The 11157-nt window shown below is 46.0% G+C and overlaps 1 pseudogene; it reads right to left on the bottom strand.

The window, feature by feature from the left end:
• Positions 1-5081: 5081 nt before the first annotated feature.
• On the bottom strand, positions 5082-7271 carry LOC147963421 (protein FAR1-RELATED SEQUENCE 5-like; annotated as a pseudogene).
• Between the last annotated feature and the right edge of the window lie 3886 nt (positions 7272-11157).

Below are 11157 nucleotides of genomic sequence, written 5' to 3'. Positions count from 1 at the left end.
ACCATACGCACGTTGCGTCATGCCCGGCCAGTGTTTTCGGTGCGTCATGCCCGGCTTACGTTAAAATAGTTGCATTAAGAAAATGCATTAATAATTTCTGACGTTAAAAAACATCGAAGATAATGGCTCTCTTTTTGAAGAATATGCATGATCAATGTGAACCTTCACAAGCTCTTAGCAGGTGAAGACTCACATCGATCCTGCATATCCTCCAAATAGAGTCCCACAAACTGAGATGTTTATTCATTGACCGACAGAAAATTATATAAAGGAGTCAACGGCACGCCGGCTTAGCGATGTGGTATTAAACTACAATGCATGTTTTTAATAAATGCATCGTGGGCCAGCCGGCGGTAGTTTTACGGGACGGGCCAAGTGGCCCACTATGGCGTGACCACGTCTATGACGCCGTACGTGCGTGCATGGCATGGAAACGAAGCCGCCATTACCTCGCCCCAAGACCGCCTAGCCCCGCCGCCTCCACGCACCTCCTCACCCGTCCCCGATCCGACGGTCGCACCGCCGTGGCCGTCCAAACTCCCTCCCGTCATCTGCGCGCGCGACTTGGATCTCAGGCCCGGCCGTGCCGTCTCGGCAAATTCGCCGGCACCCTAAACCCTAGGACGGGCCGTCGGCCAGCGCGCTCGTGTGGGCAGAGGGCGCGCGGCTGCCACGACTAACCCACACCGGGTGGGGTTTGGCAACGGTGGCTGCCGGTGCTCGTCGAGACGCCGGAAGGTATGGTATTGAACCGTACATAATCTTTTTTGAATCTCGTAACTAGTTAGCTAACTGGCATCTTATTTAGAATGCAAGAATTAGGAGATGTGTACTGCTCGGTTGAGAAGTGGTGCGAATTGGTGGGAAAATTCACACCCAGACAGCGCATGATGCTACGTGGCACAAAATTGGACTGTATGTTGAGAATTCCTTCTGTGAAAATGAGGAAAAATTTATTGGAATTTATGATTACAACGTATGACAGTACTAGAAAGCGATTTATTATTCGGCCAAATACTGACGGCCTCAGTGTGCTTAATGAAGATGTTTACGACATATTTGGGCTACGTAACGAGGGTGATGATGTCAGTAGCATGATAGCAACAGTACAACTAGATGCCAAAAAAATTGTTCCGAATCGGTTTCTAGACAAAAGAACAGGCCTAATCCTCATCGATGAGTTGATAAAAAATATTGTTGATACTCAGTCATATGATGATGATTTTGTGAGAAGGGCCATACTGGTTCTTATGGGTACAGTCTTAGCACCACAATCCACCAAGTTTGTTCCTTATCGTTATTACAAAATGGTGGAGGACGTGAACGCTATCAAGTCATACAATTGGAACAATTTCACGTTGGAGGTGTGCATGGATGCTATTAAAAAATCGGTCGAAGATCTTGAAAAATTCAAGTGGTCTATCGGGAACTTGGCTCTTCTTCAGGTACAAGTCATTTCGTAATAGTTGTATGTATATATAATTTTATGTGATCTATGTGTCTGACTAGTTGTGTTTACTATCATGCAGTATATATACTGGGAAAAAGTTGAGCCAATTGGTGTGGATACATTTGATCCTTTGTCTCGTGAATACCCACTAATGGTTAACTGGCCAGAAACGGAAGGGAAAAAGAGAGACGACTATGACAACATGCATGGGCGTGGCACCGGCAATGTAAGTCAATGAGTATAGTCCTTATTGGTTGCACATAGTAATTAACTATAGTTGTTATTTTTTTTGTTGTACAGCTTGAAAACTGCGTTAGCGAAGAGCACAGACATGCTAAGATAGCACGTGAAGGGACTGTCCCAGATGCTGAAACGAAGAAACCTAAACGGAAAGGTGGTGGCAGGAGTAGAAAGCCAAGCACGTCATCAAACACGACTAACAGTATGGACCGTGTGATGACATACATAAAGCTGCTTCACAAGGAGGTTCTCAATATACCCGAAAGATATGCACATGTAATTTAAATTTTATATTAAACATGTTTTAGTTGTTCAAGTACTTATCGTGTTTCATTTGTGTTTGTAGATGGTAATGGAAAAGTTGAACACGGAAGGTGTGCTGTACAAACCCAATAAGAGGGACACCAATGATGAATTTGATAATGTAGGTGAAGAAGTTGGGATGGAGAATGGCAAGTACAAGTCATCAAAATATTGGCCAGATATTGATTCACCTACCGACGTGGAGCTAGTAACATCTTTCACGGGTTTCAATGATACCTACGTGCCCGTTGATGACACGGGTGCTCCGGCGACGGCACCGGGTAAAGGTGACGCTACTGATCCTTTCATTATAGAGGATAATGGAAAGTCTCCATGTTCGTCATCAACTGTACGTACAAAAGACTTTCCGTCTATGTCCCGAACCCCGCAGAATGCTGATATTTCTGGTGAGTCTATGGGTGGTTTGTCGCCAACAAAGTCTGAAGACATGTCTGAGAGTTTCCCGGCAAAGAGCAACATAGGTAATGGTGAAGGCAGCGAGGACAATGAAGGTAAACGCAAACGAAATCCGTCGAAATATTGTCTATCCCCGTACGACCTTCTCATTACCCGGAACAAACGTGTTAAAAAAGTAAGTCAAGTACTACTTTATAATTCGTTCACGCGTTATGTAAATTTTTTATTATTTTTAACGAATGTAGCTGCATTGTTTTAGATCTGTTTTCATCGTCACCACATTCAATTCTGGCAAGTTCCCTTAATATGACTCCGGATCACATAGAGGCAGCCAGAGTTTTTGTTGAAACTCTCGCATCGACAAAGAAGCATGCACACCGAACCGTGGTCGATATGCCGCCACCAGATGGGGACATATGCACGCCAGCTATGCTTCACGATGTCCTGACTTTTAAATGGTTGAATGGCGCTGTAAGTATGAGTTTGGTTTTAACAAAACTCTCATTTATACTTCACAAGTTGATAGTAATTTTTTGTTTATGTATGCAGATAATCAATGCATATTGTAAACACTTACAACACCGTGATTTCTCTGATCGTTTCATATCAACAACGTGGTTCCCCAAATTTATGTTGGGTAGGGCTAGGGGAAAGACCAAGTCAATTAATGATTTAGATTTTGAACATGTTAGAAAGAAAGCAAAAGTCCTCGCAAGAGTAATGGATGAGTATTTCAGACGGGACAAGGTATTCCTTTCATATTTATTTGTTTTTGTTAGTTATTATTATTTAATTGCACTAACATCATTTGCTTACTATATAGGCATATTTTCCTATGCACGTTAATGATAATCATTGGATAACCATAGTGATGCACACCGTCAAGGAGGAGTTTCAAGTTCTTGAATCAAATTCTAAAGACGCAATAAGCAAAAGAATTCGCAATATGATTGCCACCCTGGTACGCTATAATTGTCACACTCCCATTCAGAACATTATTGAGTCATACATTAAATTCTGGTTTGTTAATTTGTTTCCGAGAGCTGAAATTTCTAAGGATATTATGGAGGCCAACTCTACTCTTGAATCAAAAAAAATTCCAGATGTCTCATCGTGGCCAATTAATGAGTATAAAATGCCGAGACAACATGATGGGTAAGTTAAATGAATACAAGAAAGTGCATGCTATATCCTAAGCTGATCACACACATGTTTATTGTAGAGTGTCTTGTGGACTTTTTGTGATGTGATGCATAAAATACTGGGACGGAGATCGCTGGACACATGAATTTGACCAGCAAGAGATTAATGAGTCAAGGCCGCGTATTGTCACGGAAATCATTTTTTCTGAGGTCAACAGATTAGAGAAAGTGAAGATGAAAATTGTTAAAATCATGGAGAAGGAGTAGGTAGGGTTTTAGTCCCGTAGAAGGTTTCCCTACCGTTGTTGGATACTTTGATCGATTGTAATGCGACATGGCACTGGGATAGATTTCGATCATTTTTCACGTTTTATTTATTGCTTTCGTGAGACACTAAAGATTTAAATGCGTGTGGGCAAGTAATATTTTTTCTATCCTAAAATGTATCAGTTTGCCTCTGCGATATTACATGTATTGTTGTTGTTGTTCCTACTCGCGGTGGTCATTTTTTTATTAAAAAATATGCCCGCCGTCCTGAGTTGGTGCGATGTGGATAAAAGCTGCACAATTTCTCACGTCGATTCTGGTGGCAGCAGCGGCGATCGGTCCGACGAATATTCCAGCCCGTGCGGTGGCCGACAGCCGAGCCAGTGGCGGGCCCGCGCAGTGCAGCTAGTGCGGGCTGGCGCGATTCGTCCTGCGCCACGGGGCGGGTCTGCTGGCCCAGCAGCCGGCCGACCGACCAGCCGCGCGCCGGGTGGCACACGTCTCGTCCCGCCCCAGCCAGCGGCACACATGCAACGATCCCGAGGGGGAATATGGCGATCTGTCGGCCCATAAACGACGCGCGTCGGGCGCGTGGGCCGATCCTCTTCGTGTGCGGATACGGACGCTGGTGCTTTGTGCCGAGTAGGTTTAGTCCCACCTCGCCCGCGGAGAGACGCGCCAACCGGTTTACATACCCGCGTCTTCGCCTTCTCACAAGCTCGCTACAGAACATTACTGGATGCCCTGCTGTGCGCCGTGGCCTCCCCGCTCGGCGGCCGAAAGGCCTCGCCAGAAGGCGTAGTAGTTTATTGTCCCCGCGCGCGCGCCCGGCCACGGCTGGGGCTTTTTTTTTACAAAACAATTGTCACATACATTACATTTTAAAGATGTTCATAAGTTTACTATGTCATTACAGCAGTAACACATTCATACAAATATAATATGTTTCACACATAATAATATAAATCGCATGTCTCATAACATTGAACAAGGTGGCATAAACTTTAACTCAAAGTGCCATGTCTATTATTCTTAAACAAATAAACTGAAAGTGCTAATGACTTTCATCAAACAAGGTGGTTTAAAGAATAAACTCAAAGTGCCATGTCTCTTATTCTTAAACAAATAAATTGAAATTGCCAGTGCCTTCAACTGATTATGAGTACTTCATCTTTATGCCTGGTTCCTACATAACAAATTGTAAACAACTCATCAGACAATTGTGAAGACAAAACCAAAAAATAGTTGAAAAAATGAAAAACTTACTTTTCATTCTCAGGGCACGTTTGCCGTCTATGGCCCTCTTTCTTACAAATGCCACAAAGAGAACTGGGTTTTTTCTCAGAAAATGATTTTGGTCTTCCATTCTTTGCAACATTTGGATCTTTCTTTGCTCGCCCTGTCCTGCTCTGTTTAGGGGCGCCCTTCATGGAAACTTTCACGGGATCACCTATGACATCAACATGTTGTTCCGGCTGACGTGGATCCTCATGCACATTTCTTGTACTACCAACAACATCATCATCAGGGACCTTTTTCTTTGCTATTATATTCTGCAGACACTGCATCAACTCATCATAGACGAATGGATCATTTGAAGCAACATGAAAATCTTCAGCTCCTGTTATACTAAGTTGACTATAGCGAGCACGCTGCTCTGCCCCTGTCCAACCCCAGCCAAACAAGTCACTCTTTCGCTGTGCAGGCAGCCCACCTCTCGCAACTTTCTACATCCTCTTGAGGATGCAACACTTAGGTATTTTAGATTTTTTAAGATGAACCAACACATACAGAATGTGTTTGCAAGGCAATCCTTTCCGAAGCATTCGTCCACAATTGCAGTCTATCGTATTCTCAGAGTTTTCAGCTCGATAATTCACGCTGAACTGAAATTTCCGGTTATTTCTCCATGTCACGATGAAGGTGTGGCAGTCAACTCCCACTAGCGTCTCAAAAATCTCAAGCTCTCCCATCTTCTTCAGATCTTGTTGAAGAATATAAAAATTGGAATGAGTGAATACTTCGGCGGCATGCTTCTCAATATCCTTATATTCTGTGACTGATGGTGGCAATGACTGATTTGAAACACAGTCATCATGCGCCTCGTTCTCACGTAATCGGACTATGCAATTCTCATAATGCACAACTAGGTCAACAATAGTCATACCGCCGTCCAAGTGCAAGTGAAGACAAGAGTTAAGACTTTCACTCCTTTGATTACTGCGCATACCCAGAAAAAAACCATCTGACAGATATGATGCTGCCCACAGACTCCTCTTCCTGTACATCCTACTCAGCCACTCTTCTGTTTTATCAGTCTTCCATTTACGGACGAAAGCGTGCCATCTCGCCTCAAAGTTGGCTGGAGAGGTGGAGTAGTACAAGAGTGCCCTGAACTCACTTAGCGGTTTGTAATTAAGGTGCTTCTGCATGTTTTTTTCCACGTGCCATGAGCAGAGACGGTGCAACACATCAACCAAAACCAACCGAATAGCTCGTATCAATGCAGCGTCTCCATCTGTGATGATTGACCTTGGCTTTTTCTGACAATCGGCCTTCAGGAATGTCTGAAGCAGCCACACGTACGTCGCTTCGGTCTCGTCGGACACAATGGCACAACCAAAAACTGTGGTGCGACGGTGATTGTTTACACCAACAAAGGGGATGAACGGCATACCATATCTGTTCATCTTATATGTGCTGTCGAACACCATCACATCTCCATACAATTGATAGTCCCGCCGCGACTGTGCATCGCACCAGAACATGCTCTTCAAACGGCCCTCCTTATCGAGCACGTACTCAAAGAAAAACTCTGGATCCTTCTCCTTTCTGCTCCTCATAATCCCGATTGCCGTGTTAGCATCACCCTTCGCAATCAACTTCATTTTTTCTCGGCAACATAGATTGTACACGTCTCGTCTCAGAAACCCACACTTATCATACGAGCCATACCTGCTAATGAAGTTGTCAACGATGATATGCTTTCTGATCCCAGCTCCTTCCATCGCCAAGATCTCAGCTATTTGGTGATCTCCCATCACTCGATGTGACCGCAGAAATACCAACTCATCTGGTCTAGCCAACAAATGGTTGTGATCATCCATAAAAGCTGCCACGAACCAAACTCCACGTCCTTTGTCCAACTTCACGACTAAATGTGCGCCACACTCGCAATGAGTCTCTGGTCTTAGCCTGCGTGTACGGCCCTCCGGGTTTAAAAATTTACCGAGACGTTTTCCTGCCCTCGAGCAAACGTATCTCCTATACCGAACAGTGGTTGAAAGTCCTTTTCCTCATTTCACCTTATCTTTTCTGATACTTAATCCACGGTCTTTGGCGTAGTTATTATAGAACATGTGAGCCTCCCATTGTGATGCAAATGTCGTACCCATAACCTTCAACTGTGTCTCCAGCGCACGTTGCTGGATTTCAGCTTCCTCAATGTCCATATTAGCTCCATCCTCATGCTCATATCCATCTTCACCACTCCAATCATCAAAGTTAGCCTACAATATTCCACATAAGCAAGTGTAAGTTGTCATAACCATTTTTTTATTATTCAATGACATCTTAAATTTTGGACCGAACCTGGCTTATGTTATCCCCGAAAGATTGAACACCATGATTTTCCTCGTTCTAAACGTCAATGTCCTCCTGCACATAAAAAAATCATATGCACGTGTAAGTACCATATGGTTCTTCATCCGACGAAAAGAATGTACACGACACTTACGTTTTCACTACAAGCACCCTCCTCCTTCTTTTGAAAATCATCTTCAAGTAAATTATCGTACGACGACCAGGATTCATTGTCGTTGCCATCATCATCATCTTTACTATCATTACCATTCGTACGATCAACACTATCGCTACCATCCCAACTCATGTCCAAAAACAGATCCGTAAATCCAGTTTCTTTATCCATTAAATGATCTCTCAACCAACACTGCAATATTATAATAAAAAATTGATCTATCAATTTTAAATGAAATTAAATGTACTACGATCATACAGATGAGAAATTCTTATCTAACAAGTGATTGCACATAATTATTTACAGATTCAATTTTTTTGACGAACTAGACGGCTTACATGGCATGCACGTGCACTTCGGCCGGCCTGGCGTGGCTGCGGACGGCGAGGACGTTCCCGGAGAGGTTGATCACGGAGTTGCGGGCGGCGACGGCGTCCACATAGGCCACGTCACCGTGACGACCTGCACGGAGGCGACATCACGTACGGCGGGCGACTCCAAGATCTGTCCGCGCCAGCCAGATCCTGGGTGAAGACGGGGAGAAGGCGGCGATCGGCCGAACGGGAAGACGTTGGAATTGGTAGCCTGATCACGTCTAGATCGGCAGGGAAAGGCGGCTATCGGCGGGTAAGGGCGGCGATCGGCGGGGCGGGGCGACATTGGAATGGGCCGCGTGATCAGCGCAGGTCGTGTTTTTTTTTTGCGCGAAGGGGAGAGGGTAGTTGCGAGCCGGCCGTATCGGCTCGAGCCGTGCGCTCAGCTCTACCTGTATGGCCACGCCGCATACGGCGCGGGATACGTTAAGCAACGTATGCCCAAAATGCCCTTATACGTTAAGCGGGGGGTTGTACCGAAGCAGACCTCTAGAAACAATACCTCTCCTGTAGCCGCTGCAGATGACATTGGACCACTCGACGGATGTTCTTGTTCCTCCGGCGTACTTGGCGGCGACCTTGGACGCTTCGTGAAATTTTTGACAGAATTTGATGGAGACTATGGTCCAAGGACGCACCTGATGGAGATTCAGTCCCAGGATGCTTCCATCTTATAGCAGTCAAGTCAAATCCGGGTCGGGCATTACATTAATCTGTGTTGGACAAGGACAAATTCAGCATTCTTCAATCCTAATCAGAAATGGTAGTAGGACACCGTCGGGGCAATTGGAGCCGTCGGCAGGCGGCGGCGGCACCCCGGCGCCCATGGAGACCCCGCATAGCAGCCGCAGCACGTGCCGCTCGTCGTTGGACAGGAGTGGTTACCGCGCGCTGCCGGTGTCGCTCTCCAGCGCTAGCTTCAAGGTCCCGTGGTCATCCCCCCTGTGCAGCCCGGCCGCGAGCATGAGCAGCTCGATGAGGAATGCCGGTGGCGCCCGCGTGTCCTCATAGATGGCCAGGCTCAGCCGGCCGCGGGGGTGCCCAAAGAGCGTCACCGCCGCCGCGTGGTCCGCAAGAATGGCCCTACTGTCGAGGAAATGCGGGTGAGCGGCCGGGGCGCTTACCGTCTTGCGGAGGACGCGGTCGTCGTGCGAGTACGGGCGCACGAGGGCGAGGACCGCCGCGCCACTGCCAGCGCCCGTGGCGAGCGCGCACTTTAGGAGGAGGTGGAGGACGAAGGCGGAGCTGGTGCTCGCACGGGCGCACGAGGGCGAGGACCGCCGCGCCACTGCCAGCGCCCGCGGCGAGCGCGCACTTTAGGAGGAGGTGGAGGACGAAGGCGGAGCTAGTGCACAGCATACTCACCCTGCCTCCTTGCCTTCCGGTCCTCTCCTGCTCCACATCTGCAGAAGCCGTCTCCGCCGCACACGCCCCGGCGAGCATCGTCCATCCTCCCCGCGCGACGCACGACGGCCGGACAACCACCGCCACTGCCTCGCCTTGCCGCTCCGTCTCCGCCGCACACGCCTCGGCGAACGTCCTCTATCCTGCCGGCGAGCACCCTCCATCCTCCCGTGCGAGGCACGGTAGCCGCCGGCGCACGACGGAATGGGCGTAGCCGCCGGCGCAGAGTGGATAAGAGGAAGGGGGGAATGCGGACTGAATTGACATTTCTATAGGGTTTTTTTGTAAAAGTGAAACGTTTTCTCTGGGTGCCACTAAAACAGGGAGTGCGGGTTGATTTCCTGTAAACTGAGGGGCTTTTTCGCAAAACAACCACGACGGACGATCAGGAGCAATAGCTGGTTTATTAGTAGGTAAAGACTACCTCTGTCTCATAATATAAGAACGTTTTTTAAGCTAATATAGTTTGAGAAATGTTCTTATATTATTGGACAGAGGGAGTATCTATTAGCTAACCAGAAAAAGGAAATAAGCTAGAAAATCTCACAAAAATTAGAAACATCCAATCGTTAATTTAACACGTCATAAAATTACAGCCCTTTGATCTTCCCAATATCATTTGGACATAAAACTTGATAAAAATTACCCACCAATGCCAAGTAGTCCATACTAATCCTGTTTGTGAAAAAAAAAATCTAGACTAACCCTCAACTCACCTCACGTCAAAGCAAAAAAAACTCAGCTCATCTTCCGTGTAAAAGGAAACCTAAACTCACCTGTACGCGTAGCCGCCTCCTGACCTATCAATCCAATCGCATCTCCCCCCTGCACTCGCCGCCATTAGTGTTCCCAATCTTCCTCCCCAAGCTCCACCAGATCTGGGATACTCGCCCTCGCCCAGCACGACTCCCTAGCCATATTACTCATGTGTTAATCGATATACATGGATTTCAACACATCAAGGATTCAAGGGTTGGACAATGCACAACATGCATGGGCCGGTAACGCGATCATCGTGTCCGGGCGTGTCCGGGAAGATTCGGTATTGACATCAGGGTATTTGTTTCTTTCTTTTTTCTAAGAACTACTAATTTCATGGCCAATGTCACTAGTAGAAAAAGGGCCTTTAGTCCCGGTTCTGAAACCGGGACTAAAATGTCGGTACTAATGCCTTTCCCTTTAGTCCCGGTTCAATCCAGAACCCGGACTAAAGGGCGCGGCCACGTGGAGCTCCACCTTTAGTCCCGGTTGGTAACACCAACCGGGACTAAAGGAAATTTTATGAAATTTTTTTTGAAATTTTTTTGAAATTTTTTTATTTTCAAATTTATGAATTATTTTAACCTCTAGTCTGTAATCACCATCCCTTATCACTTCTCAATTTATCCTCTAATCACCCCTCATCATTCCAAATCATCTAACTTCCCGAACGGTCACCCATCCTCCCACTCCCCCAGCCTGAGCACGCTTAACTTTCGGGTTCTATTCTCCCTCGTTCCAAGTCTGCACTTGTTGTTTTCCTGACAATACTAAGATGTCAATCCTATTAACCTTTAGGAATTTTGCTTGAGCATGAAGTGACACATTTCATAGTTTTATTTTGAAACTATTGTTTTAAAAAACAATAATTATTTAGTAACACTAATATTTCTTGAATAATTAGTTTGACCACAGTTTGACCAGATTTGACCAAAATTGAAATAACTGAAATAATTATTTAGTAACACTAATATTCTAGAATAATTAGTTTGACCATTGTTTGACCACAGTTTGCCCACTGTTTGAATTTTTTTCGATTTTTTT

Source organism: Triticum urartu, chromosome 6A, assembly GCF_056163025.1.
Source record: "Triticum urartu cultivar PI428250 chromosome 6A, HENAU_Tu73, whole genome shotgun sequence".
NCBI lineage: Eukaryota > Viridiplantae > Streptophyta > Magnoliopsida > Poales > Poaceae > Triticum > Triticum urartu.
The sequence above is the reverse complement of the archived record's forward strand: the minus strand, read 5'-3'. Positions and strand labels throughout refer to the sequence as shown.